At 40.3% G+C, this 15,569-nt stretch overlaps 2 non-coding genes across 2 annotated transcripts; both read right to left on the bottom strand.

The window, feature by feature from the left end:
- Positions 1–315: 315 nt before the first annotated feature.
- LOC148574475 (small nucleolar RNA R71) lies at positions 316–419 on the bottom strand. The gene has a single exon (XR_015905980.1). It is a non-coding gene; the product is annotated as a small nucleolar RNA R71 (small nucleolar RNA).
- A 14,370-nt stretch (positions 420–14,789) lies between these two features.
- Positions 14,790–14,893, bottom strand: LOC148574474 (small nucleolar RNA R71). Its single transcript, XR_015905603.1, has one exon. It is a non-coding gene; the product is annotated as a small nucleolar RNA R71 (small nucleolar RNA).
- Between the last annotated feature and the right edge of the window lie 676 nt (positions 14,894–15,569).

The raw sequence follows: 15,569 nt of genomic DNA, 5'->3' as shown, positions 1-15,569 counted from the left end.
ATTCAAAAGCCAACCATCCATGCCAACAATTTTGAACTAAAACCACAGCTCATCACCCTTGTTCAGAACAACTGTTCGTTCGGAGGAAGTGTTCAAGAAGACCCCAATCAACATCTAACCACCTTCCTTAGAATTTGTGACATAGTGAAGTCTAATGGTGTTCATCCTGACGCCTATAGACTGCTCTTATTTCCATTCTCACTCAAGGATAAGGCAGCCAAATGGCTGGAGTCTTTTCCGAAGGAGAGCTTGACAACTTGGGAAGATATAGTGAACAAATTCTTAGCAAGATTCTACCCCCCTCAACGAATTAATAGGCTGAGAGCTGAGGTCCAAACTTTCAGGCAACAAGATGGTGAGACTCTTTATGAAGCATGGGAGAGGTTTAAGGACCTGACAAGGAGGTGTCCACCTGACATGTTCAACGAATGGGTGCAGCTGCACATTTTCTATGAAGGCCTGTCATATGAATCAAAGAAGGTAGTAGACCATTCATCCGGAGGATCTTTGAACAAGAAGAAGACCATTGAGGAAGCCATAGATGTCATTGAAATAGTAGCAGAGAATGATTATTTCTATGCTTCTGAAAGAGGCAACACTAGAAGAGTAATGGAGCTAAACAATGTAGATGCTCTGCTGGCCCAAAACAAGCTTATTACCCAGCAGCTGGCTGACCTCACCAAGAAGATGGAGAGGAACCAAGTAGCAGCAATCACTACTTCATCAACAACCCAAGAAGGAGTGAATGAAGAAGCAGAGGTTAGTCAGGAGCAAGCCAACTACATTGGGAATTTACCTAGGCAAAACCATGATCCATACTCTAAGACCTATAACCCTGGATGGAGGAATCACCCAAACTTTGGGTGGGGAAATCAACAAGACCAAGGCATAGATCAAAGACGTTCAAATCCCAACAACAATGCAGCCCACCAATATTTCACATCTAGACCATATCAGCACCCACATAACCAACCCTCTCAACACCTTTACCAAGGCCAAAATAACCCTCCTCATCCTTCCACCTCTAATCCCAATCTACCATCATTTGATGACAGACTCTCAAGGATTGAGAATCTACTTGAAGGCATAGGCAAAGAGATTCAAGACAGTAAAGCGTTCCGAGAAGAAGTGATGTCCAATATGTAGAATCAGGATGCTGCCATCAAGAAACTTGAGACACAAATTGGCTACTTATTCAAGCAAATTTCCAGCCACAACCTTCACAGCAATACTGACTCAACACAAAGGGAGGAGTGTCAAGCTATCACTCTTCGAAGTGGGAAGGAACTAAAGGAAACCCCCCAGAAACCACAAGAAAAGGACTCAGATAAAGAGGAAGAAGAGCAGGATGGAGCTCAAGTTCCTACTTTGAGTTCACAAAAAGGGGAAGGAGTACTGAAGCCAGACGTACCAAGAGTACCATATCCTCAGCAATTAAAGAAGAAGGGGGATGACAACCAGTTTTCGAGATTTTTGGAAATCTTCAAGAAACTACAAATCAATATACCCTTTGCTGAAGAAATAGAACAAATGCCACTCTACGACAAGTTTTTAAAGGAGCTAATGACTAAGAAGAGAAGCTGGAAGAACAACGAGACTGTGATATTAACTGAAGAATGTAGTGCTATTATTCAGCACAAACTACCCCAGAAATTGAAGGATCCCGGGAGTTTTCAGATCCCTTGTATTATAGGGGAAATCACAGTGGAAAAGGCTCTTTGTGACTTAGGAGCCAGCATCAATTTGATGTCGGTAGCTATGATGAGAAAGATGAAGATTGAGGAAGCTAAACCAACAAAGATGACCCTACAATTGGCAGACCGATCGTTCAAGTTCCCGCATGGCGTCGTAGAAGATTTGCTGGTGAAAGTGGAAGATTTTATCTTCCCAGCAGACTTTGTAGTGCTGGACATGCAGGAGGAAGCCAAGGCTTCCATCATCCTAGGAAGGCCATTCTTGGCCACTGCTGGAGCTGTCATTGATGTACAAAAAGGAGGTCTCATCCTGCGATTACACAATGAAAAGATGACGATCAATGTGTTCAAGGCCATGAGTTACCCACCAGAGTAATTGGGAGAGTGTATGAGGTTGGACTCACTTGAAGATGCAGTGCAAGAAAGTTTTGAAGAAGAAGAACCTGAAGGTTTAATAGAGGAGGAGTCAACGTTTAGTGAAGAGGTTGCAACAGCAGAGATTCAAATACAAGGTGCACCAAAGGAAGAGAACGAAAAGTCAGAGGCACCCAAACTTGAACTCAAAGCACTGCCACCCACTCTCAAATATGCATACTTAGGAGAAAATGAAAATTACCCAGTAATCATAAGCTCATGCCTCAGCCAAGATCAAGAGGATGAACTGCTCAAAGTACTGCGAAAACACAAAGATGCCATTGGATGGACTCTTGCTAACCTGAAAGGGATAAGTTCGGCCATATGCATGCACAAGATACTGCTGGAAGATGATGCCAAACCATCCATTCAATCCCAAAGGAGGTTGAACTCAATCATGAAGGAAGTGGTACAGAAAGAAGTTATGAAGTTATGGCAGGGAGGGGTAATCTACCCGATCTCAGACAGCCCCTGGGTTAGCCCCGTGCATGTCGTCCCAAAAAAGGGAGGAATTATCGTGGTTCCCAATGAGAAGAACGAACTAATTCCTACAAGGACAGTCACAGGATGGCGGATGTGCATAAACTACAGGAAGCTCAATGAGGCTACACGAAAAGATCATTTCCCCCTTCCATTCATAGATCAAATGTTGGAAAGACTTGCAGGGCACGCATATTATTATTTTCTTGATGGTTATTCAGGATATAACCAAATAGTGGTTGATCCCAGAGATCAAGAGAAAATCTCATTCACTTGCCCATATGGAGTGTTTGCTTACAGGCGCATGCCATTTGGGCTATGTAATGCACCTGCGACTTTCCAACGCTGCATGGTTTCTATCTTTTCAGATATGATAGAAAAATTCATTGAAGTTTTTATGGATGATTTCTCGGTATTCGAAGATTCCTTCCCTAGTTGCCTACATCACCTCGCCTTGGTATTGAAAAGATGCCAAGAGACCAATCTGGTCTTGAATTGGGAGAAATGTCACTTTATGGTGACAGGAGGAATAGTCCTTGGTCACAAAGTTTCTAACCAAGGCATTGAGGTTGACAGAGCTAAAGTAGAACTTATTGAAAAACTACCTCCACATAGTGATGTCAAGGCAATTAGGAGCTTTTTAGGGCATGCATGTTTTTATAGAAGGTTTATTAAAGATTTTTCAAAGATAGCCAAGCCCTTAAGCAATCTCCTTGTATCTGATACACCATTTATCTTCGATGAAACATGCATGTTAGCATTTGAAAATTTGAAAATGAGGTTGTCCTCTGCTCCTATCATTTCCCCACTTGATTGGAACTTACCATTTGAATTGATGTGTGACGCATCTGATTTTGCAGTTGGGGCAGTGTTAGGACAGAGAAAAGATAACTTAGTCCATGTGATATACTATGCGAGCAAAGTCCTTAATGATACTCAAAGAAATTATACCACTACTAAAAAGGAGTTGCTGGCAATAGTTTTTGCATTTGACAAGTTTAGATCGTACCTCATTGGTGCTAAAGTGATTGTTTTTACAGATCACACAGCACTTAAATATTTGTTTGCCAAGCAAGAATCAAAACCAAGACTAATAAGATGGATCTTATTGTTGCAGGAATTCAATATTGAAATCAGAGACAAGAAAGGAGTGGAGAACAAGGTAGCAGATCACCTATCCAGGATTCCTCACGATAAAGGTGGAGCACCTGATACAAGTGTGAACGAGCTCTTCCCTGATGAGCAGTTGATGACAGTTCACAAAGCACCATAGTTCGCAGACATTGCCAACTTCAAGGCAACTGGGGCCTTACCTCCAGAGATCAATAAACATCAAAAAAGGAAGCTCATGAATGATGCAAAGTACTTTGTCTGGGATGAGCCATATCTATTCAAGAAGTGTTCAGATGGAATCCTTAGAAGATGTGTTTCGGAAGAAGAAGGACGAGAGGTCCTATGGAATTGCCACGGCTCATGCTATGGAGGCCACTTTGGAGGGGAAAGAACTGCAGCTAAGGTGTTACAAAGCGGATTCTTTTGGCCCACCCTTTTCAAGGATGCCAAAGAACTAGTGAAGAGCTGCAATGAATGCCAAAGATCTGGGAACTTGCCCAAAAGAAATGAGATGCCACAAAATTTCATCTTGGAACTGGAACTGTTTGATGTGTGGGAAATCGATTTCATGGGACCTTTCCCAACCTCATATGCAAACAAGTACATCTTGGTAGCAGTGGATTACGTTTCCAAGTGGGTAGAGGCTATTGCAACCCCAACGAATGATAACAAGGTGGTCATGAACTTCCTCAAAAAGAATATCTTTAGCCGGTTTGGAGTTCCACGAGCACTCATCAGTGATGGAGGGAGCCATTTTTGCAACAGACCACTAGAAGCTCTTCTCCTACGATATGGGGTAAGACACAAGGTAGCCACGCCTTACCATCCCCAAACAATTGGACAAACTGAGATATCCAACAGAGAGCTAAAGAGGATTCTGGAAAAGACTGTGGGTGCATCAAGAAAAGATTGGTCGAAGAAGCTGGATGATGCTCTTTGGGCATACAGAACAGCATTCAAAACACCACTTGGAATGTCCCCATATCAACTGGTGTATGGGAAAGCTTGTCATTTACCACTGGAGCTGGAACACAAAGCTTTCTGGGCTATCAAGATACTAAATTTTGACAGCATTGCTGCTGGTGCAAAGAGGATCTTGCAACTGCAAGAGATGGAGGAATTCAGGTCACAAGCCTATGAAAATACCAAAATATATAAAGAGAAGGCAAAGAGAAGACATGACCTGCATCTTGCACCCAGGAGTTTCGAAAAAGGGCAGCAAGTATTCCTCTACAATTCCAAATTAAGACTATTCCCAGGAAAACTCAAATCAAGGTGGTCCGGCCCTTTTCTTGTCACAAAGGTCTCACCATGTGGACACATTGAAATCATGGATGAAGGTTCAGAGAGGACTTTTACAATGAAAGGACAAAGACTCAAGCATTATCTGGGTAACATGGGGGAAAACCCCAGAGTAAAGTATCATCTCAAGTAAAGAAGGAATCGTCGAGCTAGCGACGATAAAAAAAAAGTGCTCTATTGGGAGGCAACCCAACCTCAGGTAGTTTCCTTTTCATTTTTATTTCAATAAAGTTCACAAGTTGTTTCCCCTGTATTGCGAGAAGCTAAGTTTGGTGTTCCACACCAAAATAATCCAAGAGTGAAAGTGTAATTCTAAGTTTGGTGTTTCACCAAAGGAATTTAGTTAGAATCACACTCCACTCCCAAAGCACATTGCTAGCTCCAGTCAATCAATGGAAACCACTTAGATTTAGTTAGATTTTAGTTAATAATTGTTTTGTTAAACAACAAGATATGAGGTTCTATGCATAAATGTAAGGTTCTGTACTAGGCAACGAACTAAGTTTGGTGTTCACACACCAAATTAAGTTCATAAGCCACAAACATATATGCAAGCTAACTGTTTCTCAAGTGCTTTGGGAACAAGCAACTTCCAATAACTTTGCAGGAATCTTATGAGGAAATGGTGCACCTTCACCCAAGGAAGTGAGGTAGCAAAGACCAAGATGATGACAAAAAGAGGGCAACTAGAAACCATCACCTGAAGGTTGTATTGTCACTTAATTCCATGTACTTAGAATGTTGAAAATTGGAAGTCCGAATGCACTTTTGATTAATAGTTACTCGTTAGTTGCAATCCTTTTTTTATTTTGTCTTTTAAGCTTTTTGTTGAATAGGTCTATGCTTGCTGGTCTTTATGACACTGCATCCTTACTTTGCTTTGTCCCTTTGAATCAAATGAAAAGAGAATGAGTGTTTTGCAAAAGACCAGAGTGGAGTTCATACTATGGAGTAAGTTCCTTAGTTTGTGGTGCGATCATAAGTTAGCTAAGTTGGTTCAACCACAAGGTGGGAAGACAAATATCTGTCATGAATACTATGCTTTGAACACACCCCATGAGACTAACTAAATAACAAGATCCTAATAAGAAAAAGGGGAAAAGAAAAATGAAAGTGGAAAAAAAATGAATAAAAGAAAAAGAGTAAGCAATAAGGCTAAGCACCAATGGTTTTAATCTTGAGGCATGTGTCTGTGGTGTTCCTGTGTGAGGGATTTACTTGGATGAATAAGCTCTTAGGGGTGCCTTATCACTTGGTAACTTGGGTTAACTAACTCGGGATTATCAGCTGAAAGTCCACTATCAAGAGTAACCCTCACTACAGAGCATTTAGTAACCCAAAGAGGTGCTGGACACCAAGGTCTCAAGAAAAGAAAATAAATAAACCATATGCCTGTGGTGTGTATGTATGGGGGAGAGACTTGAGGAAGTAAGTCCTTAGGGGTGTTTCAACACCTAGCACCTTGAACCAACTGGTTCGGGAGTGTTGGCTGAAAGCTTATTTTAAAGAGTTGCCCCCTTACAGAACACTTAGCTTAAGAACACAAATAAGCCCTGAAATGACAAGAAAAGGATCAATGAATAAAAGTCTCATGGGATGTAATCACAATGAGTATTCTAGGACATGATAAAGGTCTAAAAGCCAGGAATGAACCTAAGTTGCTATGCATGAAACCACCATAAAACCAGGGACATGACCTCCACAAGAATGACTCATTTCTCTTGGCATTCCATTCATCATTCTCTTATTCCAGTACTTGCTTAAGGACAAGCAAGCTTTAAGTTTGGTGTTGTGATGCCAGGGCATTTTGGCCAGTTTTACTGACCTTTTCTTTACTATTTTTAAGGAAGTTTCATGCATTTCCTTAGAAAATAAGCTAGTTTTGGGTAGATATTCACTTACATCTTGATTCAAGCATACATTGTGCACTTTACATAATTTCATGAGGATTTTGCATGAAATTAATGACAAATTGGATGTTGCATTTCCCATGACTTGGACTAGAACTTTGATGCACTTTATTGCTTGATTTCAGGATAAAAGAAGCAAGGAAGAACCACGTTAGCAACCATGTTAGTCTCACTAACGTGACTTCTAACGTAGGAATGGGAGCTAGCTTGCAAAGTTAATGAGAAAAGTAATCGCCAATAACGTCCTCAAAGCCATCATAGCCCACGTTAAGAGTCACGTTAACTAAGTTAACGTGAACTCTAACGTGGAGGAAAGAAAATGGAGCCAACCTTAGTGACACTTACCTTTGTCACTAACGTTGGGCCAAGCTCATAAGTGGCCACGTTAGTTGCCACGTTAACTTAGTTAACATAGCTTCTAACGTTAAGAAGTAAAAGAGAAGCCAACGTTAGTGACATTTAACTTTGTCACTAACGTTGGCCAAGCCTCCACAAGCCACGTTAACTTCCACGTTAACTTAGTTAACGTGGAAGCCAACGTGGAGAAAGTATATGATCGCCAACGTTAGTGACACCTAACTTTGTCACTAACGTTGGAATGAACCACACAAGCCACAATGAGCCACGTTAACTCCCACGTTAACTTAGTTAACGTGGAAGCTAATGTGAAGAAGAGAGATGATGAGCCAACGTTAGTGACATTCACCTTTGTCACTAACATTGGAGATGGCTAGCATTGCTACGTTAGAGGCCACGTTAACCTAGTTAACGTAGACTCTAACGTGGGAGATAGGGGCACATTGGAACGTTAGTGACAAAGGTAAGTGTCACTAACGTTCTCGAAGGTTGGCAAGTTAACGTTAAGAGCCACGTTAACTAAGTTAACGTGGACTCTAACGTAAGAAAAGGGGAGGCTTCTCAACGTTATTGGGAAAGGTAAGTCCCAATAATGTGTGCGAAGGACCAAGAGGCAACTTTAGTGGCAACGTTTGTGCCACTAACGTTGAGGTTAACGTGGCTCTAACTTGGTCAGGAACGTTAGTGAAAAAGGTGATTGTCACTAACGTTCTCGAACCCACAATTTCACTTAACGTTAACACCACTAACGTCCTGAGCTAAAGTCCTTGCCCACTTCACACTTTCTCTCTGCAAGTAAAGCTAAGCCCAATGAAGAAGATAACTGCTTCAAACTCAAGATCCAAAGGCCCATACCCAAGACTTGAGGAGCCAACTAGAAGATCAGAAGAGTAGTATATATAGGAGTAGCTTTGAATTGATTAGGAAGATTGAAAATTAGGGGAAAACTACTCTCTGTATTTTGCCATTCTCTGCACTTCTAGTTTTGTTTTCATGATGTATTCTCCATCTTTGCTTTTATTTTCCAGAGCTATGAACAACTAAACCCCTTTTATTGGGTTAGGGAGCTCTGTTGTAATTTGATGGATCAATACTAGTTTTCATTATTCTTCTTCTATCTGTTTTCTTGATTTTACTTGAAAGCTTTCGATCTTCATCCAATTGGATAGTTATCTTGGAAAAGAAGCTATTCAAACTTGGATCTCTTCTGAACCTTGAAAGAGGAAGGAAGAGATCATGCTAGAAATGCTTTCTCATGCTGGACCAAATTGGGTTTGGATGGATATGTGACTATAATCCTCTCAATACTTGATTCGGGAAATGCATGTGGTATAATCAGTGACCATACTTCATCTCTTCTCATGAGCGATTGACCAAGGAATTGGCTATTGATCAAGATTTGAGAGATTGAATTACAAGGAATTGTAACTCAATCACTTAAGATTGCCAAGGAGATCAATGAATGCATTGATTGAGGAAGAGATGAAAATGAAATTGATCCGGAGAATGCAACATCTCTTGAGCCCTATGAACTCCCCATTTCTGATCTTACCCATTCTCTTTAGTTTTTGTCATTTACTTTTATGAGCAGTAACCCCATTCCCATTTACAATTCTGCAATTTACTTTCCGTCATTTACTTTCAGCTCTTTATTTCTAGCATTTACTTTTTCTGTTATTTACTTTTCCGCCATTTTATTTTCTGTAATTCTCAACTCAAATTCTGATTCGCTCAACTAGAACATTCCTCTAATTAAAGTTGCTTGATCAATCAATCTCTGTGGGATTCGACCTCACTCTACTGAGTTTTTACTTGACGACAAAATTCGGTACACTTACCGAAGGAAATTTGTTACGAGACAATTTTTCCGTGCATCACTAGACTCAAAAAAGAAACACAAAATTTTTTTGTTTTTATGGTTTTATTAATTTTTTGTATATTTTTCGAAAACTATAAATATATTTATTTTTTTTCGAAAATAAAAATAAAAAGCTTAAACATAAAATAAAATTACCCAATCTAAGCAACAAGATGAATCGTCAATTGTCCAAACTCGAACAATCCCCGGCAACGGTGCCAAAAACTTGGTGTGGGAAATTGTGATTCACACTTTTCACATCTCCGCACAACTAACCAGCAAGTGCATTTGGTCGTCCAAGTAATAAACCTTACGTGAGTAAGGGTTGATCCCACGGAGATTGTCGGCTAGAAGCAAGCTATGGTCATCCTTGTAAATCTTAGTCAGGTGGATTCAAATGGTTATGAGAATTTGATAATTAAAAGATAAATAAAACATAAAATAAAATAAAGTTACTTATGTAATTCATTGGTGGGAATTTCAGATAAGGGTCTGGAGATGCTTTGTTGCTTCTGAACCTCTGCTTTCCTATTGCCTTCTTCCAACCATGCGTTACTTCCTTCCATGGCAAGCTGTATGATCCTCTCAGTGAAAATGGTCCCCTACGGTTTCTGCACGGTTAATCAACTGTCAAATTTCTCGTCTCAGATGAAAAATACCAGGTACAACTACCGCATGGCTAATCATCTATCGGTTCCCACTAGCGTTGGAATAGGATCCATTGATCCTTTTGCAGACTGTCACTTGCACCCAACATTCGTAGGTTTGAAGGTCGTCACAGTCATCCCTTCCCAGATCTTACTCGGAATACCACAGACAAGGTTTAGACTTTTCGGATCCCAGAAATGGCTGCCAATTATTATAGCCTATGCCATGAAGATATTAATCTCACGGACTCAGTCCGTGTATTAAATATCCAAGAGAATATACTCCAGCTGTCGTCCAATAACTACGTTAAACATCATTTAGACCGATTTGTAGTTGTCAAGCACGCGGATCTTGGCTAAGCGAGTAACAAAGATTGGGTGATTGTCACGGGTCACCCCTTCATTCTGACTTAACTGAATTAAGTACGAGAGTATATCTTGGAGAAGAAGTAGCCGTGAATTGAATAGAAAACAGTAGTAATTGCATTAATTCATGAAGAACAGCAGAGCTCCACACCTTAATCTATGGGGTGTTAAAACTCCATCGTAGAAAATACATAAGTGAAAAAGGTCTAGGCATGGCCGTGAGGCCAGCCTCCATGCCAAAGATCTAAGGACTAAACATCCAGAGATGTGAATATAATAGTAAAAAGTGCTATTTATACTAAACTAGTTACTAGGGTTTACAGAAATTAAGTAACTAAGTGCAGGTAGTGCAGAAATCCACTTCTGGGGCTCACTTGGTGTGTGCTTGGGCTGAGCATTGAAGCTTTTTCGTGCATAGGCTGTTCCTGGAGTTAAATGCCAGCTTTGGTGCCAGTTTAGGTGTTTAACTCCAATTCTGGTGCCAGTTTGGGCGTTTTACGCCAAGATGTTTTAGGCTGACTTTGAACGCCAGTTTGGGCCATCAAATCTCGAGCAACGTATGGACTATTATATATTACTGGAAATCCCAGGAATTCTAATTTCCAACGCAATTGAGAGCGATCCAATTGGGCTTATGTAGCTCCAAAAAATCCACTTCGAGTCCAGGAGGGTCAGAATCCAATAGCATCTGCAGTCCTTTTTCAGCCTCTGAATCAGATTTTTACTCAGGTCCCTCAATTTCAGCCAGAAAATACCTGAAATCACAGAAAAATATACAAACCCATAGTAAAGTCCAGAAATGTGATTTTTGAATAAAAACTAATAAAAATATAATAAAAGGTAACTAAATCGTACTAAAAACTATGTAAAACAATGCCAAAAAGGGTATAAATTATCCGCTCATCAAAGAAGACACTCGAAACTCCGGTAGACAATGAGGAACGTGACCTTGTATTGGAACAAGTGGAGGAAGCCGTAATAGTTGAAGAGGAAGAAGTGGTTGAAGACTTAGGAGATGCGGAACCTCTATGGGAATCAAGAGTTGTAGAGTATTCCTCCAAGAGGATTGAAATTAAAGTCAAGAAGGCTAGTGCACAACCTCTATGGCATATTCCCTATGAAGACTTGGATGGGATAGATCAAGAAGCAAGTTTCCTTGGTGATGAGGATCATGAATCAAGTCCTCCTAGTGATGAATCTACATCCGCAAATGAACTCCTTGAATATGAAAACCCTTCTCTGATTGAGTCTGAGAATGATATGGAAGCGGAAGTCCTTCGGAAAGGGTGGACGGGAGTTGAGTATACTTTGTCCAGAACGTTGGAGACTTCTCTACTTAGGTGGCCATCTACTCCTTCATTTGAGTGGGTAAGACTTATCTCTATTTGCTTTACTGCCCCGCTTGAGTATGGTATTCTTGAAACGGATGGCCAACTTAGGAGGCTGATGCCAAGGCATCTTGGGCTAGTTTCACTAGCATTTTTCTGTTAGTTTTAGTTGTTTTATGCATTTTCTTGAGCTTAAAGTAACCAAGAATGGTTAAATGAATAACAAAGCAATGAACCATCCAAACAGTATGATTTTGATGCAAATTCCATGAGTTTTTAGTTATATTACTTGAATGCTATGAATGGAAGATTTCTCATGAAATTTTGCAAGACTTTGATGTAATTGTTTGGATGATTTCAGGGAAGAAGAGGCTAGGCAAGGAAGCAACAAAATCAATAAAGGAAGCTTGAATATCACATGTGGAGTTTAAGTTCCAGTTTAAGCTTAAACTGGAACTTAAACTACCAAGCCATATAATGCTGGAAATGGCATTTAAGTTCCAGTTTAAGCCTAAACTGGAGCTTAAACGCCAGAATCATGAAGGCTAAGAAATGCTGGAATTGAAGTTTAACCTCCAGTTTAACCTTAAACTGGAGGTTAAACGCCAGAAGTGAGAATTTCACCAAGAGAGCATTTCCACGTTTAACCTCCAGTTTAACCTTAAACTGGAGGTTAAACGCCAGAAATGGGAAATGCACCAGGGAGCCATTTCCACGTTTAAGCTCCAGTTTAACCTTAAACTGGAGCTTAAACGTGTTCGACCAAATTTTCTCCTCCAGGGCTACCTTTCTCAGCTTCCACGTTTAAGCTCCAGTTTAACCTTAAACTGGAGCTTAAACGTGTTCGACCTCCCAGATGGCTTTCTCTATTTCCACGTTTAAGCTCCAGTTTAACCTTAAACTGGAGCTTAAACGTGTTCGACCTCCAGGGCTGCCTTTCCTATCTCCACGTTTAAGCTTCAGTTTAACCTTAAACTGAAGCTTAAACGTGTTCGACTAAGTTACCCTCCAGGGCTGCCTTCTTCCATTTCCATGTTTAAGCTTCAGTTTAACCTTAAACTGAAGCTTAAACGTGCTTCTACAAAAGGCTTCACTGGAAGTGTCTGGCGTTTAAGCTGCAGTTTAAGCTTAAACTGCAACTTAAACGCCACTCTTGGAAAAGGTTTCTGGGCCAAAAATATTGCGGTTTAAGTTAGTATTTGAGCACAAACATTAACTTAAACTTACTCTGGTATGAAACCCAATTGAATATCATGGTTTATGGGATTGGGCCTGAAGGATTGATGAGTCTGAAATTTCAATTTATTGAGTCATGTGTCATTATTTGATTATCACTAAGTTGGCTCAATGAATGTTACAGAATTTGGATCAGCAGCCTCATCAAGATTATGGATCATAAACCCAAGGCAAAAGGAAAGCAGGGAGAGGCCTCAAAGCCCAAGAAACACAACAGAAGCTCAATATAGAAAGTGTATAAATAGGATAGAATTGAAGTTAGTAAGGACTTTTACCTTTTCATTTTGCTAGTTTTCATATCTTTGTAATTGAATTCAGAGCTATGACTCACTAAACCCCCTTTCATTGGGTTAGGGAGCTCTATTGTAATTCAATGAATCAATAATAGTTTATCTTCTTCTTCAATCTTTTCTCTTGAATTTTGTTAGAAAGCTTCTCGATCTAATTCCATTGGGTAGTTGTCTTGGGAAAGAAACTACCCATAATTGGAATCCTTCGGAACCTTGGGAAAGGAATGGAGGATTCATGCTAGAGAAGCTTTCTCACAGTGAATTGGATTGGGGTTTGGATGGATATTGTGACATGTAATCCTACCAAATTGTGGTTCATGAAACTGTGTGGTATAATCAGTGATCGAGCATCATCTCTTCTTATGAACATTTAAACCAAGGGATTGGGAATTTGTTTGTTTTCAGAGAGAATTGGTGAGCCAAGGGATTGGGATCCAATCATATAAGATTGCCAAGCAAAATTCAATGAACGCATTGGTTGAAGAAGAGATAAACATGTTTTGATTCGGAGATCTCAATATCTCCTATAACCCAATGAATTCCCCATTTCTGATTTCCACTTTCTTTTTACATTCTGCAACTCAATTCATGCAATCACCCCCACTCCCTTTTAATTTTCAGCAATTTAGCTTCTGCTCTTTAATTCATGCAATTTAAGATTCCGCCATTTAAATTCCTTGTCATTTCAATTTCTTGTCATTTACGTTTCCCGCCAATTTTACATTCCGCAATTCTCATCTAAATCTTGATTCCGCTCAACTAGAACACACTTCTAATCCGAATTGCTCACTCAACCAATCCTTGTGGGATTCGACCTCACTCTATTGTGAGTTTTTACTTGACGATAACCGGTGCACTTGCCGGAAGGAATTTTGCCGATCGTGCAATTTCCTAAATCGTGGCATAACAAGTTTATGCAACATCAAGTTTATGGCACCGTTGCCGGGGATTGGTTTTCGATTGACAATTCTCAAATTGGAAGTTAACTAGATTGAGCATTTTTTTTTGTTTTGATTAATTCAGTACAAGCTACTTGTTGAATTTTACTTTCTGCACTCTGTTACATGCTTTCTTTCTTTATGCCTTTAAATTCAAGCAACTAACTCACTGACTCACTAACTGTTTGAATTAATTCCTCAACTGCTCTAACCATACTCTTCTGTTAACCAAGAGTATTTCACTTGTTTGTTGCCTGTGCTGTGTTCTTGTATGACAGGTAGGAGAGGAGAGACATCAACTCCTCCATATACCGAACCAGAGAGGACCCTTCATAGACTTAGAAGGGAAGCAAGAGGGAAGAGAGTACTGGGAGAAGAAGAATCTGAAGGAGATTCTGAGGACAATTTTGAGGAAGCTTTAGATCTCAACATGGATAGAGAAGTACACAACCAAGAGAGAGCTGATGGAAACAATGCCATTCCTGAGAGGAGGGTTCTTAGTTCATACATAAACCCAACCTCTGGGAATTGTGGTAGCAGCATTCAGAAACCACCCATTCAGGCCAACAATTTTGAACTCAAACCACAGCTAATATCACTTGTGGAGAATCATTGTTCATTTGGTGGGAGTGCTAATGAAGATCCAAACCAATATCTCACAAAATTCCTGAGAATTTGCGACACTGTGAAGTCCAATGGAGTCCAGGAAGATGCCTATAAACTGCTTTTGTTCCCATTTTCACTTAGGGACAAGGCAGCTAAGTGGCTGGAATCATTCCCAAGGGGGAGCCTAACAACATGGGATGAGGTGGAAAGCAAGTTTCTGGCACGTTTCTACCCCCCACAAAAGGTCAATAGGCTCCAATCTGAGGTTCAGACTTTTAGACAACAAGATGGTGAAACTCTCTACGAGGCATGGGAGAGGTTCAAGGATTTGACAAGGAAATGCCCACCAGACATGTTCCATGACTGGGTGCAATTGCATATTTTCTATGATGGACTTTCTTATGAATCAAGGAAGGCGGTAGACCATTCATCGGGAGGTTCATTGAACAGGAAAAAGACTGTGGAAGAAGCCATTGAAGTGATTGAGACAGTGGCTGAGAATGAGTACTACTATGCTTCAGAGAGACACAACACTAAGGGAGTCATGGAGCTGAACCATGTTGATACAATTTTAGCCCAAAACAAGGTGTTTGCCAAGCAACTAGCAGAGCTTACCAGGTAATTAGAAACAAAGCAAGTGGCTGCAATACACACACAAGATCAAGAGGAAGTAAGCATTGAAGGAGGTGATTGGGAAGAGGCCAACTATGTGGGAAACCAACAAAGGCAATCATATGATCCACATTCCAACACTTACAACCCAGGATGGAAAAACCACCCAAACTTTGGGTGGGGGAACCAACAAACCCAACCACAAAACCATAAACCTTACAACCACAACCAACATAACAATTCCACATACCAAAATTCCAACCAAAGATCATACCAAGCCACACAAAACACTTACTCACAACCATCATATCAAGGCCAAAATAATCAACCTACCCAACCTAATCCGAACCAACAATTTCAAGATCAATTAAACCGGATAGAAGGAATGCTGGCACACATGGGTCAGGACATAATTGAG

Source organism: Arachis ipaensis, chromosome B2 (assembly GCF_059453495.1).
Source record: "Arachis ipaensis isolate K30076 ecotype BB chromosome B2, ASM5945349v1, whole genome shotgun sequence".
In the NCBI taxonomy this organism is placed as follows: domain Eukaryota; kingdom Viridiplantae; phylum Streptophyta; class Magnoliopsida; order Fabales; family Fabaceae; genus Arachis; species Arachis ipaensis.
This window is presented reverse-complemented; position numbering and strand designations above follow the sequence as displayed.